This window comes from Schistocerca nitens, chromosome 12 (assembly GCF_023898315.1).
Source record: "Schistocerca nitens isolate TAMUIC-IGC-003100 chromosome 12, iqSchNite1.1, whole genome shotgun sequence".
NCBI classification, from domain to species: Eukaryota; Metazoa; Arthropoda; class Insecta; order Orthoptera; family Acrididae; genus Schistocerca; species Schistocerca nitens.
Window position 1 is genome coordinate 64,197,923 of NC_064625.1, and position 15,853 is coordinate 64,213,775.

The following is a 15,853-nucleotide window of genomic DNA, read 5'->3' on the forward strand; positions in this document are numbered from 1 at the left end:
GCTGGGTTATGTGGGGACAATACAAGCAGCACAGTAGAACACAGGAGAAGCATCTAAGTTGATGCAATCGCCCAGTAAGAAGAGCTACATTTATAGTTTTAGTTATCGATTATTGAATTATTGGTCGGTTTGGTGCCTTGGACATGACCGAGGACCTTAAGATTTTGCATGAACCGAGGACTGGCAGCCACGTAACACGAGAAAATGTGAAAAGTGTTAATATGAAGTAAAAACCTTAGAAAATCTCCGTGTTTCGTCATTCACCATCGAATCGATATAACGCGAGATCGTCACATTGGTCGCATTTCTCTCTGAAACGGTTACATTTATGGTCTGCCAGCCCTTGTCGCGTGCTGCGGTATGTGGGGACAATACAAGCAGCACAGTAGAACACAGGAGAAGCATCTAAGTTGATGCAATCGCCCAGTAAGAAGAGCTACATTTATAGTTTTAGCTATCGATTATTGAATTATTGGTTGGTTTGGTGCCTTGGACATGACCGAGGACCTTAAGATTTTGCATGAACCGAGGACTGGCAGCCACGTAACACGAGAAAATGTGAAAAGTGTTAATATGTAGTAAAAACCTTAGAAAATCTCCGCGTTTCGTCATTCACCATCGAATCGATATAACGCGAGATCGTCACATTGGTCGCATTTCTCTCTGAAACGGTTACATTTATGGTCTGCCAGCCCTTGTCGCGTGCTGCGGTATGTGGGGACAATACAAGCAGCACAGTAGAACACAGGAGAAGCATCTAAGTTGATGCAATCGCCCAGTAAGAAGAGCTACATTTATAGTTTTAGCTATCGATTATTGAATTATTGGTTGGTTTGGTGCCTTGGACATGACCGAGGACCTTAAGATTTTGCATGAACCGAGTACTGGCAACCACGTAACACGAGAAAATGTGAAAAGTGTTAATATGTAGTAAAAACCTTAGAAAATCTCCGTGTTTCGTCATTCACCATCGAATCGATATAACGCGAGATCGTCACATTGGTCGCATTTCTCTCTGAAACGGTTGCATTTATGGTCTGCCAGCCCTTGTCGCGTGCTGGGTTATGTGGGGACAATACAAGCAGCACAGTAGAACACAGGAGAAGCATCTAAGTTGATGCAATCGCCCAGTAAGAAGAGCTACATTTATAGTTTTAGTTATCGATTATTGAATTATTGGTCGGTTTGGTGCCTTGGACATGACCTAGGACCTTAAGATTTTGCATGAACCGAGGACTGGCAGCCACGTAACACGAGAAAATGTGAAAAGTGTTAATATGTAGTAAAAACCTTAGAAAATCTCCGTGTTTCGTCATTCACCATCGAATCGATATAACGCGAGATCGTCACATTGGTCGCATTTCTCTCTGAAACGGTTACATTTATGGTCTGCCAGCCCTTGTCGCGTGCTGCGGTATGTGGGGACAATACAAGCAGCACAGTAGAACACAGGAGAAGCATCTAAGTTGATGCAATCGCCCAGTAAGAAGAGCTACATTTATAGTTTTAGTTATCGATTATTGAATTATTGGTCGGTTTGGTGCCTTGGACATGACCTAGGACCTTAAGATTTTGCATGAACCGAGGACTGGCAGCCACGTAACACGACAAAATGTGAAAAGTGTTAATATGTAGTAAAAACCTTAGAAAATCTCCGTGTTTCGTCATTCACCATCGAATCGATATAACGCGAGATCGTCACATTGGTCGCATTTCTCTCTGAAACGGTTACATTTATGGTCTGCCAGCCCTTGTCGCGTGCTGCGGTATGTGGGGACAATACAAGCAGCACAGTAGAACAGAGGAGAAGCATCTTAGTTGATGCAATCGCCCAGTAAGAAGAGCTACATTTATAGTTTTAGTTATCGATTATCGAATTATTGGTCGGTTTGCTGCCTTGGACATGACCGAGGACCTTAAGATTTTGCATGAACCGAGGACTGGCAGCCACGTAACACGAGAAAATGTGAAAAGTGTTAATATGTAGTAAAAACCTTAGAAAATCTCCGTGTTTCGTCATTCACCATCGAATCGATATAACGCGAGATCGTCACATTGGTCGCATTTCTCTCTGAAACGGTTACATTTATGGTCTGCCAGCCCTTGTCGCGTGCTGCGGTATGTGGGGACAATACAAGCAGCACAGTAGAACACAGGAGAAGCATCTTAGTTGATGCAATCGCCCAGTAAGAAGAGCTACATTTATAGTTTATTTATCGATTATCGAATTATTGGTCGGTTTGGTGCCTTGGACATGGCCGAGGACCTTAAGATTTTACATGAACCGAGGACTGGCAGCCACGTAACACGAGAAAATGTGAAAAGTGTTAATATGTAGTAAAAACCTTAGAAAATCTCCGTGTTTCGTCATTCACCATCGAATCGATATAACGCGAGATCGTCACATTGGTCGCATTTCTCCCTGAAACGGTTACATTTATGGTCTGCCAGCCCTTGTCGCGTGCTGCGGTATGTGGGGACAATACAAGCAGCACAGTAGAACACAGGAGAAGCATCTAAGTTGATGCAATCGCCCAGTAAGAAGAGCTACATTTATAGTTTTAGTTATCGATTATTGAATTATTGGTCGGTTTGGTGCCTTGGACATGACCGAGGACCTTAAGATTTTGCACGAACCGAGGACTGGCAGCCACGTAACACGAGAAAATGTGAAAAGTGTTAATATGTAGTAAAAACCTTAGAAAATCTCCGTGTTTCGTCATTCACCATCGAATCGATATAACGCGAGATCGTCACATTGGTCGCATTTCTCTCTGAAACGGTTACATTTATGGTCTGCCAGCCCTTGTCGCGTGCTGCGGTATGTGGGGACAATACAAGCAGCACAGTAGAACACAGGAGAAGCATCTAAGTTGATGCAATCGCCCCGTAAGAAGAGCTACATTTATAGTTTTAGTTATCGATTATTGAATTATTGGTCGGTTTGGTGCCTTGGACATGACCTAGGACCTTAAGATTTTGCATGAACCGAGGACTGGCAGCCACGTAACACGAGAAAATGTGAAAAGTGTTAATATGTAGTAAAAACCTTAGAAAATCTCCGTGTTTCGTCATTCACCATCGAATCGATATAACGCGAGATCGTCACATTGGTCGCATTTCTCTCTGAAACGGTTACATTTATGGTCTGCCAGCCCTTGTCGCGTGCAGCGGTATGTGGGGACAATACAAGCAGCACAGTAGAACACAGGAGAAGCATCTTAGTTGATGCAATCGCCCAGTAAGAAGAGCTACATTTATAGTTTATTTATCGATTATCGAATTATTGGTCGGTTTGGTGCCTTGGACATGACCGAGGACCTTAAGATTTTGCATGAACCGAGGACTGGCAGCCACGTAACACGAGAAAATGTGAAAAGTGTTAATATGTAGTAAAAACCTTAGAAAATCTCCGTGTTTCGTCATTCACCTTCGAATCGATGTAAAGCGAGATCGTCACATTGGTCGCATTTCTCTCTGAAACGGTTACATTTATGGTCTGCCAGCATTTGTCGCGTGCTGCGGTATGTGGGGACAATACAAGCAGCACAGTAGAACACAGGAGAAGCATCTAAGTTGATGCAATCGCCCAGTAAGAAGAGCTACATTTATAGTTTTAGTTATCGATTATTGAATTATTGGTCGGTTTGGTGCCTTGGACATGACCGAGGACCTTAAGATTTTGCATGAACCGAGGACTGGCAGCCACGTAACACGAGAAAATGTGAAAAGTGTTAATATGTAGTAAAAACCTTAGAAAATCTCCGTGTTTCGTCATTCACCATCGAATCGATATAACGCGAGATCGTCACATTGGTCGCATTTCTCTCTGAAACGGTTACATTTATGGTCTGCCAGCCCTTGTCGCGTGCAGCGGTATGTGGGGACAATACAAGCAGCACAGTAGAACACAGGAGAAGCATCTAAGTTGATGCAATCGCCCAGTAAGAAGAGCTACATTTATAGTTTTAGCTATCGATAATTGAATTATTGGTCGGTTTGGTGCCTTGGACATGACCGAGGACCTTAAGATTTTGCATGAACCGAGGACTGGCAGCCACGTAACACGAGAAAATGTGAAAAGTGTTAATATGTAGTAAAAACCTTAGAAAATCTCCGTGTTTCGTCATTCACCATCGAATCGATATAACGCGAGATCGTCACATTGGTCGCATTTCTCTCTGAAACGGTTGCATTTATGGTCTGCCAGCCCTTGTCGCGTGCTGCGGTATCTGGGGACAATACAAGCAGCACAGTAGAACACAGGAGAAGCATCTAAGTTGATGCAATCGCCCAGTAAGAAGAGCTACATTTATAGTTTTAGTTATCGATTATTGAATTATTGGTCGGTTTGGTGCCTTGGACATGACCTAGGACCTTAAGATTTTGCATGAACCGAGGACTGGCAGCCACGTAACACGAGAAAATGTGAAAAGTGTTAATATGTAGTAAAAACCTTAGAAAATCTCCGTGTTTCGTCATTCACCATCGAATCGATATAACGCGAGATCGTCACATTGGTCGCATTTCTCTCTGAAACGGTTACATTTATGGTCTGCCAGCCCTTGTCGCGTGCTGCGGTATGTGGGGACAATACAAGCAGCACAGTAGAACACAGGAGAAGCATCTAAGTTGATGCAATCGCCCAGTAAGAAGAGCTACATTTATAGTTTTAGTTATCGATTATTGAATTATTGGTCGGTTTGGTGCCTTGGACATGACCTAGGACCTTAAGATTTTGCATGAACCGAGGACTGGCAGCCACGTAACACGAGAAAATGTGAAAAGTGTTAATATGTAGTAAAAACCTTAGAAAATCTCCGTGTTTCGTCATTCACCATCGAATCGATATAACGCGAGATCGTCACATTGGTCGAATTTCTCTCTGAAACGGTTACATTTATGGTCTGCCAGCCCTTGTCGCGTGCAGCGGTATGTGGGGACAATACAAGCAGCACAGTAGAACACAGGAGAAGCATCTTAGTTGATGCAAGCGCCCAGTAAGAAGAGCTACATTTATAGTTTATTTATCGATTATCGAATTATTGGTCGGTTTGGTGCCTTGGACATGACCGAGGACCTTAAGATTTTGCATGAACCGAGGACTGGCAGCCACGTAACACGAGAAAATGTGAAAAGTGTTAATATGTAGTAAAAACCTTAGAAAATCTCCGTGTTTCGTCATTCACCTTCGAATCGATATAACGCGAGATCGTCACATTGGTCGCATTTCTCTCTGAAACTGTTACATTTATGGTCTGCCAGCCCTTGTCGCGTGCTGCGGTATGTGGGGACAATACAAGCAGCACAGTAGAACACAGGAGAAGCATCTAAGTTGATGCAATCGCCCAGTAAGAAGAGCTACATTCATAGTTTTAGCTATCGATTATTGAATTATTGGTCGGTTTGGTGCCTTGGACATGACCGAGGACCTTAAGATTTTGCATGAACCGAGGACTGGCAGCCACGTAACACGAGAAAATGTGAAAAGTGTTAATATGTAGTAAAAACCTTAGAAAATCTCCGTGTTTCGTCATTCACCATCGAATCGATATAACGCGAGATCGTCACATTGGTCGCATTTCTCTCTGAAACGGTTACATTTATGGTCTGCCAGCCCTTGTCGCGTGCTGCGGTATGTGGGGACAATACAAGCAGCACAGTAGAACACAGGAGAAGCATCTAAGTTGATGCAATCGCCCAGTAAGAAGAGCTACATTTATAGTTTTAGTTATCGATTATTGAATTATTGGTCGGTTTGGTGCCTTGGACATGACCGAGGACCTTAAGATTTTGCATGAACCGAGGACTGGCAGCCACGTAACACGAGAAAATGTGAAAAGTGTGAATATGTAGTAAAAACCTTAGAAAATCTCCGTGTTTCGTCATTCACCATCGAATCGATATAACGCGAGATCGTCACATTGGTCGCATTTCTCTCTGAAACGGTTACATTTATGGTCTGCCAGCCCTTGTCGCGTGCTGCGGTATGTGGGGACAATACAAGCAGCACAGTAGAACACAGGAGAAGCATCTAAGTTGATGCAATCGCCCAGTAAGAAGAGCTACATTTATAGTTTTAGTTATCGATTATTGAATTATTGGTCGGTTTGTTGCATTGGACATGACCTAGGACCTTAAGATTTTGCATGAACCGAGGACTTGCAGCCACGTAACACGAGAAAATGTGAAAAGTGTTAATATGTAGTAAAAACCTTAGAAAATCTCCGTGTTTCGTCATTCACCATCGAATCGATATAACGCGAGATCGTCACATTGGTCGCATTTCTCTCTGAAACGGTTACATTTATGGTCTGCCAGCCCTTGTCGCGTGCTGCGGTATGTGGGGACAATACAAGCAGCACAGTAGAACACAGGAGAAGCATCTAAGTTGATGCAATCGCCCAGTAAGAAGAGCTACATTTATAGTTTTAGTTATCGATTATTGAATTATTGGTCGGTTTGGTGCCTTGGACATGACCGAGGACCTTAAGATTTTGCATGAACCGAGGACTGGCAGCCACGTAACACGAGAAAATGTGAAAAGTGTTAATATGTAGTAAAAACCTTAGAAAATCTCCGTGTTTCGTCATTCACCATCGAATAGATATAACGCGAGATCGTCACATTGGTCGCATTTCTCTCTGAAACGGTTACATTTATGGTCTGCCAGCCCTTGTCGCGTGCTGGGTTATGTGAAGACAATACAAGCAGCACAGTAGAACACAGGAGAAGCATCTAAGTTGATGCAATCGCCCAGTAAGAAGAGCTACATTTATAATTTTAGTTATCGATTATTGAATTATTGGTCGGTTTGGATCCTTGGACATGACCGAGGACCTTAAGATTTTGCATGAACCGAGGACTGGCAGCCACGTAACACGAGAAAATGTGAAAAGTGTTAATATGTAGTAAAAACCTTAGAAAATCTCCGTGTTTCGTCATTCACCATCGAATCGATATAACGCGAGATCGTCACATTGGTCGCATTTCTCTCTGAAACGGTTACATTTATGGTCTGCCAGCCCTTGTCGCGTGCTGGGTTATGTGGGGACAATACAAGCAGCACAGTAGAACACAGGAGAAGCATCTAAGTTGATGCAATCGCCCAGTAAGAAGAGCTACATTTATAGTTTTAGTTATCGATTATTGAATTATTGGTCGGTTTGGTGCCTTGGACATGACCGAGGACCTTAAGATTTTGCATGAACCGAGGACTGGCAGCCACGTAACACGAGAAAATGTGAAAAGTGTTAATATGTAGTAAAAACCTTAGAAAATCTCCGTGTTTCGTCATTCACCATCGAATCGATATAACGCGAGATCGTCACATTGGTCGCATTTCTCTCTGAAACGGTTACATTTATGGTCTGCCAGCCCTTGTCGCGTGCTGCGGTATGTGGGGACAATACAAGCAGCACAGTAGAACACAGGAGAAGTATCTAAGAGTATGCAATCGCCCAGTAAGAAGAGCTACATTTATAGTTTTAGTTATCGATTATTGAATTATTGGTCGGTTTGGTGCCTTGGACATGACCGAGGACTTTAAGATTTTGCATGAACCGAGGACTGGCAGCCACGTAACACGAGAAAATGTGAAAAGTGTTAATATGAAGTAAAAACCTTAGAAAATCTCCGTGTTTCGTCATTCACCATCGAATCGATATAACGCGAGATCGTCACATTGGTCGCATTTCTCTCTGAAACGGTTACATTTATAGTCTGCCAGCCCTTGTCGCGTGCTGCGGTATGTGGGGACAATACAAGCAGCACAGTAGAACACAGGAGAAGCATCTAAGTTGATGCAATCGCCCAGTAAGAAGAGCTACATTTATAGTTTTAGCTATCGATTATTGAATTATTGGTTGGTTTGGTGCCTTGGACATGACCGAGGACCTTAAGATTTTGCATGAACCGAGGACTGGCAGCCACGTAACACGAGAAAATGTGAAAAGTGTTAATATGTAGTAAAAACCTTAGAAAATCTCCGCGTTTCGTCATTCACCATCGAATGGATATAACGCGAGATCGTCACATTGGTCGCATTTCTCTCTGAAACGGTTACATTTTTGGTCTGCCAGCCCTTGTCGCGTGCTGCGGTATGTGGGGACAATACAAGCAGCACAGTAGAACACAGGAGAAGCATCTAAGTTGATGCAATCGCCCAGTAAGAAGAGCTACATTTATAGTTTTAGCTATCGATTATTGAATTATTGGTTGGTTTGGTGCCTTGGACATGACCGATGACCTTAAGATTTTGCATGAACCGAGTACTGGCAACCACGTAACACGAGAAAATGTGAAAAGTGTTAATATGTAGTAAAAACCTTAGAAAATCTCCGTGTTTCGTCATTCACCATCGAATCGATATAACGCGAGATCGTCACATTGGTCGCATTTCTCTCTGAAACGGTTACATTTATGGTCTGCCAGCCCTTGTCGCGTGCTGGGTTATGTGGGGACAATACAAGCAGCACAGTAGAACACAGGAGAAGCATCTAAGTTGATGCAATCGCCCAGTAAGAAGAGCTACATTTATAGTTTTAGTTATCGATTATTGAATTATTGGTCGGTTTGGTGCCTTGGACATGACCGAGGACCTTAAGATTTTGCATGAACCGAGGACTGGCAGCCACGTAACACGAGAAAATGTGAAAAGTGTTAATATGTAGTTAAAACCTTAGAAAATCTCCGTGTTTCGTCATTCACCATCGAATCGATATAACGCGAGATCGTCACATTGGTCGCATTTCTCTCTGAAACGGTTACATTTATGGTCTGCCAGCCCTTGTCGCGTGCTGCGGTATGTGGGGACAATACAAGCAGCACAGTACAACACAGGAGAAGCATCTAAGTTGATGCAATCGCCCAGTAAGAAGAGCTACATTTATAGTTTTAGTTATCGATTATTGAATTATTGGTCGGTTTGGTGCCTTGGACATGACCTAGGACCTTAAGATTTTGCATGAACCGAGGACTGGCAGCCACGTAACACGAGAAAATGTGAAAAGTGTTAATATGTAGTAAAAACCTTAGAAAATCTCCGTGTTTCGTCATTCACCATCGAATCGATATAACGCGAGATCGTCACATTGGTCGCATTTCTCTCTGAAACGGTTACATTTATGGTCTGCCAGCCCTTGTCGCGTGCTGCGGTATGTGGGGACAATACAAGCAGCACAGTAGAACACAGGAGAAGCATCTAAGTTGATGCAATCGCCCAGTAAGAAGAGCTACATTTATAGTTTTAGTTATCGATTAATGAATTATTGGTCGGTTTGGTGCCTTGGACATGACCGAGGACCTTAAGATTTTGCATGAACCGAGGACTGGCAGCCACGTACACGAGGAAATGTGAAAAGTGTTAATATGTAGTAAAAACCTTAGAAAATCTCCGTGTTTCGTCATTCACCATCGAATCGATATAACGCGAGATCGTCACATTGGTCGCATTTCTCTCTGAAACGGTTACATTTATGGTCTGCCAGCCCTTGTCGCGTGCTGCGGTATGTGGGGACAATACAAGCAGCACAGTAGAACACAGGAGAAGCATCTTAGTTGATGCAATCGCCCAGTAAGAAGAGCTACATTTATAGTTTATTTATCGATTATCGAATTATTGGTCGGTTTGGTGCCTTGGACATGGCCGAGGACCTTAAGATTTTACATGAACCGAGGACTGGCAGCCACGTAACACGAGAAAATGTGAAAAGTGTTAATATGTAGTAAAAACCTTAGAAAATCTCCGTGTTTCGTCATTCACCATCGAATCGATATAACGCGAGATCGTCACATTGGTCGCATTTCTCCCTGAAACGGTTACATTTATGGTCTGCCAGCCCTTGTCGCGTGCTGCGGTATGTGGGGACAATACAAGCAGCACAGTAGAACACAGGAGAAGCATCTAAGTTGATGCAATCGCCCAGTAAGAAGAGCTACATTTATAGTTTTAGTTATCGATTATTGAATTATTGGTCGGTTTGGTGCCTTGGACATGACCGAGGACCTTAAGATTTTGCACGAACCGAGGACTGGCAGCCACGTAACACGAGAAAATGTGAAAAGTGTTAATATGTAGTAAAAACCTTAGAAAATCTCCGTGTTTCGTCATTCACCATCGAATCGATATAACGCGAGATCGTCACATTGGTCGCATTTCTCTCTGAAACGGTTACATTTATGGTCTGCCAGCCCTTGTCGTGTGCTGCGGTATGTGGGGACAATACAAGCAGCACAGTAGAACACAGGAGAAGCATCTAAGTTGATGCAATCGCCCCGTAAGAAGAGCTACATTTATAGTTTTAGCTATCGATTATTGAATTATTGGTCGGTTTGGTGCCTTGGACATGACCTAGGACCTTAAGATTTTGCATGAACCGAGGACTGGCAGCCACGTAACACGAGAAAATGTGAAAAGTGTTAATATGTAGTAAAAACCTTAGAAAATCTCCGTGTTTCGTCATTCACCATCGAATCGATATAACGCGAGATCGTCACATTGGTCGCATTTCTCTCTGAAACGGTTACATTTATGGTCTGCCAGCCCTTGTCGCGTGCAGCGGTATGTGGGGACAATACAAGCAGCACAGTAGAACACAGGAGAAGCATCTTAGTTGATGCAATCGCCCAGTAAGAAGAGCTACATTTATAGTTTATTTATCGATTATCGAATTATTGGTCGGTTTGGTGCCTTGGACATGACCGAGGACCTTAAGATTTTGCATGAACCGAGGACTGGCAGCCACGTAACACGAGAAAATGTGAAAAGTGTTAATATGTAGTAAAAACCTTAGAAAATCTCCGTGTTTCGTCATTCACCTTCGAATCGATATAAAGCGAGATCGTCACATTGGTCGCATTTCTCTCTGAAACGGTTACATTTATGGTCTGCCAGCATTTGTCGCGTGCTGCGGTATGTGGGGACAATACAAGCAGCACAGTAGAACACAGGAGAAGCATCTAAGTTGATGCAATCGCCCAGTAAGAAGAGCTACATTTATAGTTTTAGTTATCGATTATTGAATTATTGGTCGGTTTGGTGCCTTGGACATGACCGAGGACCTTAAGATTTTGCATGAACCGAGGACTGGCAGCCACGTAACACGAGAAAATGTGAAAAGTGTTAATATGTAGTAAAAACCTTAGAAAATCTCCGTGTTTCGTCATTCACCATCGAATCGATATAACGCGAGATCGTCACATTGGTCGCATTTCTCTCTGAAACTGTTACATTTATGGTCTGCCAGCCCTTGTCGCGTGCTGCGGTATGTGGGGACAATACAAGCAGCACAGTAGAACACAGGAGAAGCATCTAAGTTGATGCAATCGCCCAGTAAGAAGAGCTACATTTATAGTTTTAGCTATCGATTATTGAATTATTGGTCGGTTTGGTGCCTTGGACATGACCGAGGACCTTAAGATTTTGCATGAACCGAGGACTGGCAGCCACGTAACACGAGAAAATGTGAAAAGTGTTAATATGTAGTAAAAACCTTAGAAAATCTCCGTGTTTCGTCATTCACCATCGAATCGATATAACGCGAGATCGTCACATTGGTCGCATTTCTCTCTGAAACGGTTACATTTATGGTCTGCCAGCCCTTGTCGCGTGCTGCGGTATGTGGGGACAATACAAGCAGCACAGTAGAACACAGGAGAAGTATCTAAGAGTATGCAATCGCCCAGTAAGAAGAGCTACAATTATAGTTTTAGTTATCGATTATTGAACTATTGGTCGGTTTGGTGCCTTGGACATGACCGAGGACCTTATGATTTTGCATGAACCGAGGACGGGCAGCCATGTAACACGAGAAAATGTGAAAAGTGTTAATATGTAGTAAAAACCTTAGAAAATCTCCGTGTTTCGTCATTCACCATCGAATCGATATAACGCGAGATCGTCACATTGGTCGCATTTCTCTCTGAAACGGTTACATTTATGGTCTGCCAGCCCTTGTCGCGTGCTGGGTTATGTGGGGACAATACAAGCCGTACAGTAGAACACAGGAGAAGCATCTAAGTTGATGCAATCGCCCAGTAAGAAGAGCTACATTTATAGTTTTAGTTATCGATTATTGAGTTATTGGTCGGTTTGGTGCCTTGGACATGACCTAGGACCTTAAGATTTTGCATGAACCGAGGACTGGCAGCCACGTAACACGAGAAAATGTGAAAAGTGTTAATATGTAGTAAAAACCTTAGAAAATCTCCGTGTTTCGTCATTCACCATCGAATCGATATAACGCGAGATCGTCACATTGGTCGCATTTCTCTCTGAAACGGTTACATTTATGGTCTGCCAGCCCTTGTCGCGTGCTGCGGTATGTGGGGACAATACAAGCAGCACAGTAGAACACAGGAGAAGCATCTAACTTGATGCAATCGCCCAGTAAGAAGAGCTACATTTATAGTTTTAGTTATCGATTATTGAATTATTGGTCGGTTTGGTGCCTTGGACATGACCGAGGACCTTAAGATTTTGCATGAACCGAGGACTGGCAGCCACGTAACACGAGAAAATGTGAAAAGTGTTAATATGTAGTAAAAACCTTAGAAAATCTCCGTGTTTCGTCATTCACCATCGGATCGATATAACGCGAGATCGTCACATTGGTCGCATTTCTCTCTGAAACGGTTACATTTATGGTCTGCCAGCCCTTGTCGCGTGCTGCGGTATGTGGGGACAATACAAGCAGCACAGTAGAACACAGGAGAAGCATCTAAGTTGATGCAATCGCCCAGTAAGAAGAGCTACATTTATAGTTTTAGTTATCGATTATTGAATTATTGGTCGGTTTGGTGCCTTGGACATGACCTAGGACCTTAAGATTTTGCATGAACCGAGGACTGGCAGCCACGTAACACGAGAAAATGTGAAAAGTGTTAATATGTAGTAAAAACCTTAGAAAATCTCCGTGTTTCGTCATTCACCATCGAATCGATATAACGCGAGATCGTCACATTGGTCGCATTTCTCTCTGAAACGGTTACATTTATGGTCTGCCAGCCCTTGTCGCGTGCAGCGGTATGTGGGGACAATACAAGCAGCACAGTAGAACGCAGGAGAAGCATCTTAGTTGATGCAAGCGCCCAGTAAGAAGAGCTACATTTATAGTTTATTTATCGATTATCGAATTATTGGTCGGTTTGGTGCCTTGGACATGACCGAGGACCTTAAGATTTTGCATGAACCGAGGACTGGCAGCCACGTAACACGAGAAAATGTGAAAAGTGTTAATATGTAGTAAAAACCTTAGAAAATCTCCGTGTTTCGTCATTCACCTTCGAATCGATATAACGCGAGATCGTCACATTGGTCGCATTTCTCTCTGAAACGGTTACATTTATGGTCTGCCAGCCCTTGTCGCGTGCTGCGGTATGTGGGGACAATACAAGCAGCACAGTAGAGCACAGGAGAAGCATCTAAGTTGATGCAATCGCCCAGTAAGAAGAGCTACATTTATAGTTTTACAAAAACAGACATAATGTCTTACGGGATAACCGCAATCAGTGATTTTTTTTTTTAATGTTACTTAAAATCCGTCTTGATTGCAAATTTTTTTATTATTCATATGACCGGTTTCGGTTCATTCAGAACCATCTTCAGATCTGATATTTCAGTTACAGGAGTAACCCGTCCAAATCCAGCAACTTTCACATGCTACGTCACATAAATGTGACTCCTGTAACTGAAATATCAGATCTGAAGATGGTTCTGAATGAACCGAAACCGGTCATATGAATAATAAAAAAATTTGCAATCAAGACGGATTTTAAGTAACATTAAAAAAAAAATTTATAGTTTTAGTTATCGATTATTGAATTATTGGTCGGTTTGGTGCCTTGGACATGACCGAGGACCTTAAGATTTTGCATGAACCGAGGACTGGCAGCCACGTAACACGAGAAAATGTGAAAAGTGTTAATATGTAGTAAAAACCTTAGAAAATCTCCGTGTTTCGTCATTCACCATCGAATCGATATAACGCGAGATCGTCACATTGGTCGCATTTCTCTCTGAAACTGTTACATTTATGGTCTGCCAGCCCTTGTCGCGTGCTGCGGTATGTGGGGACAATACAAGCAGCACAGTAGAACACAGGAGAAGCATCTAAGTTGATGCAATCGCCCAGTAAGAAGAGCTACATTTATAGTTTTAGCTATCGATTATTGAATTATTGGTCGGTTTGGTGCCTTGGACATGACCGAGGACCTTAAGATTTTGCATGAACCGAGGACTGGCAGCCACGTAACACGAGAAAATGTGAAAAGTGTTAATATGTAGTAAAAACCTTAGAAAATCTCCGTGTTTCGTCATTCACCATCGAATCGATATAACGCGAGATCGTCACATTGGTCGCATTTCTCTCTGAAACGGTTACATTTATGGTCTGCCAGCCCTTGTCGCGTGCTGCGGTATGTGGGGACAATACAAGCAGCACAGTAGAACACAGGAGAAGTATCTAAGAGTATGCAATCGCCCAGTAAGAAGAGCTACAATTATAGTTTTAGTTATCGATTATTGAACTATTGGTCGGTTTGGTGCCTTGGACATGACCGAGGACCTTATGATTTTGCATGAACCGAGGACTGGCAGCCATGTAACACGAGAAAATGTGAAAAGTGTTAATATGTAGTAAAAACCTTAGAAAATCTCCGTGTTTCGTCATTCACCATCGAATCGATATAACGCGAGATCGTCACATTGGTCGCATTTCTCTCTGAAACGGTTACATTTATGGTCTGCCAGCCCTTGTCGCGTGCTGGGTTATGTGGGGACAATACAAGCCGTACAGTAGAACACAGGAGAAGCATCTAAGTTGATGCAATCGCCCAGTAAGAAGAGCTACATTTATAGTTTTAGTTATCGATTATTGAGTTATTGGTCGGTTTGGTGCCTTGGACATGACCTAGGACCTTAAGATTTTGCATGAACCGAGGACTGGCAGCCACGTAACACGAGAAAATGTGAAAAGTGTTAATATGTAGTAAAAACCTTAGAAAATCTCCGTGTTTCGTCATTCACCATCGAATCGATATAACGCGAGATCGTCAATTTGGTCGCATTTCTCTCTGAAACGGTTACATTTATGGTCTGCCAGCCCTTGTCGCGTGCTGCGGTATGTGGGGCCAATACAAGCAGCACAGTAGAACACAGGAGAAGCATCTAACTTGATGCAATCGCCCAGTAAGAAGAGCTACATTTATAGTTTTAGTTATCGATTATTGAATTATTGGTCGGTTTGGTGCCTTGGACATGACCGAGGACCTTAAGATTTTGCATGAACCGAGGACTGGCAGCCACGTAACACGAGAAAATGTGAAAAGTGTTAATATGTAGTATAAACCTTAGAAAATCTCCGTGTTTCGTCATTCACCATCGGATCGATATAACGCGAGATCGTCACATTGGTCGCATTTCTCTCTGAAACGGTTACATTTATGGTCTGCCAGCCCTTGTCGCGTGCTGCGGTATGTGGGGACAATACAAGCAGCACAGTAGAACACAGGAGAAGCATCTAAGTTGATGCAATCGCCCAGTAAGAAGAGCTACATTTATAGTTTTAGTTATCGATTATTGAATTATTGGTCGGTTTGGTGCCTTGGACATGACCTAGGACCTTAAGATTTTGCATGAACCGAGGACTGGCAGCCACGTAACACGAGAAAATGTGAAAAGTGTTAATATGTAGTAAAAACCTTAGAAAATCTCCGTGTTTCGTCATTCACCATCGAATCGATATAACGCGAGATCGTCACATTGGTCGAATTTCTCTCTGAAACGGTTACATTTATGGTCTGCCAGCCCTTGTCGCGTGCAGCGGTATGTGGGGACAATACAAGCAGCACAGTA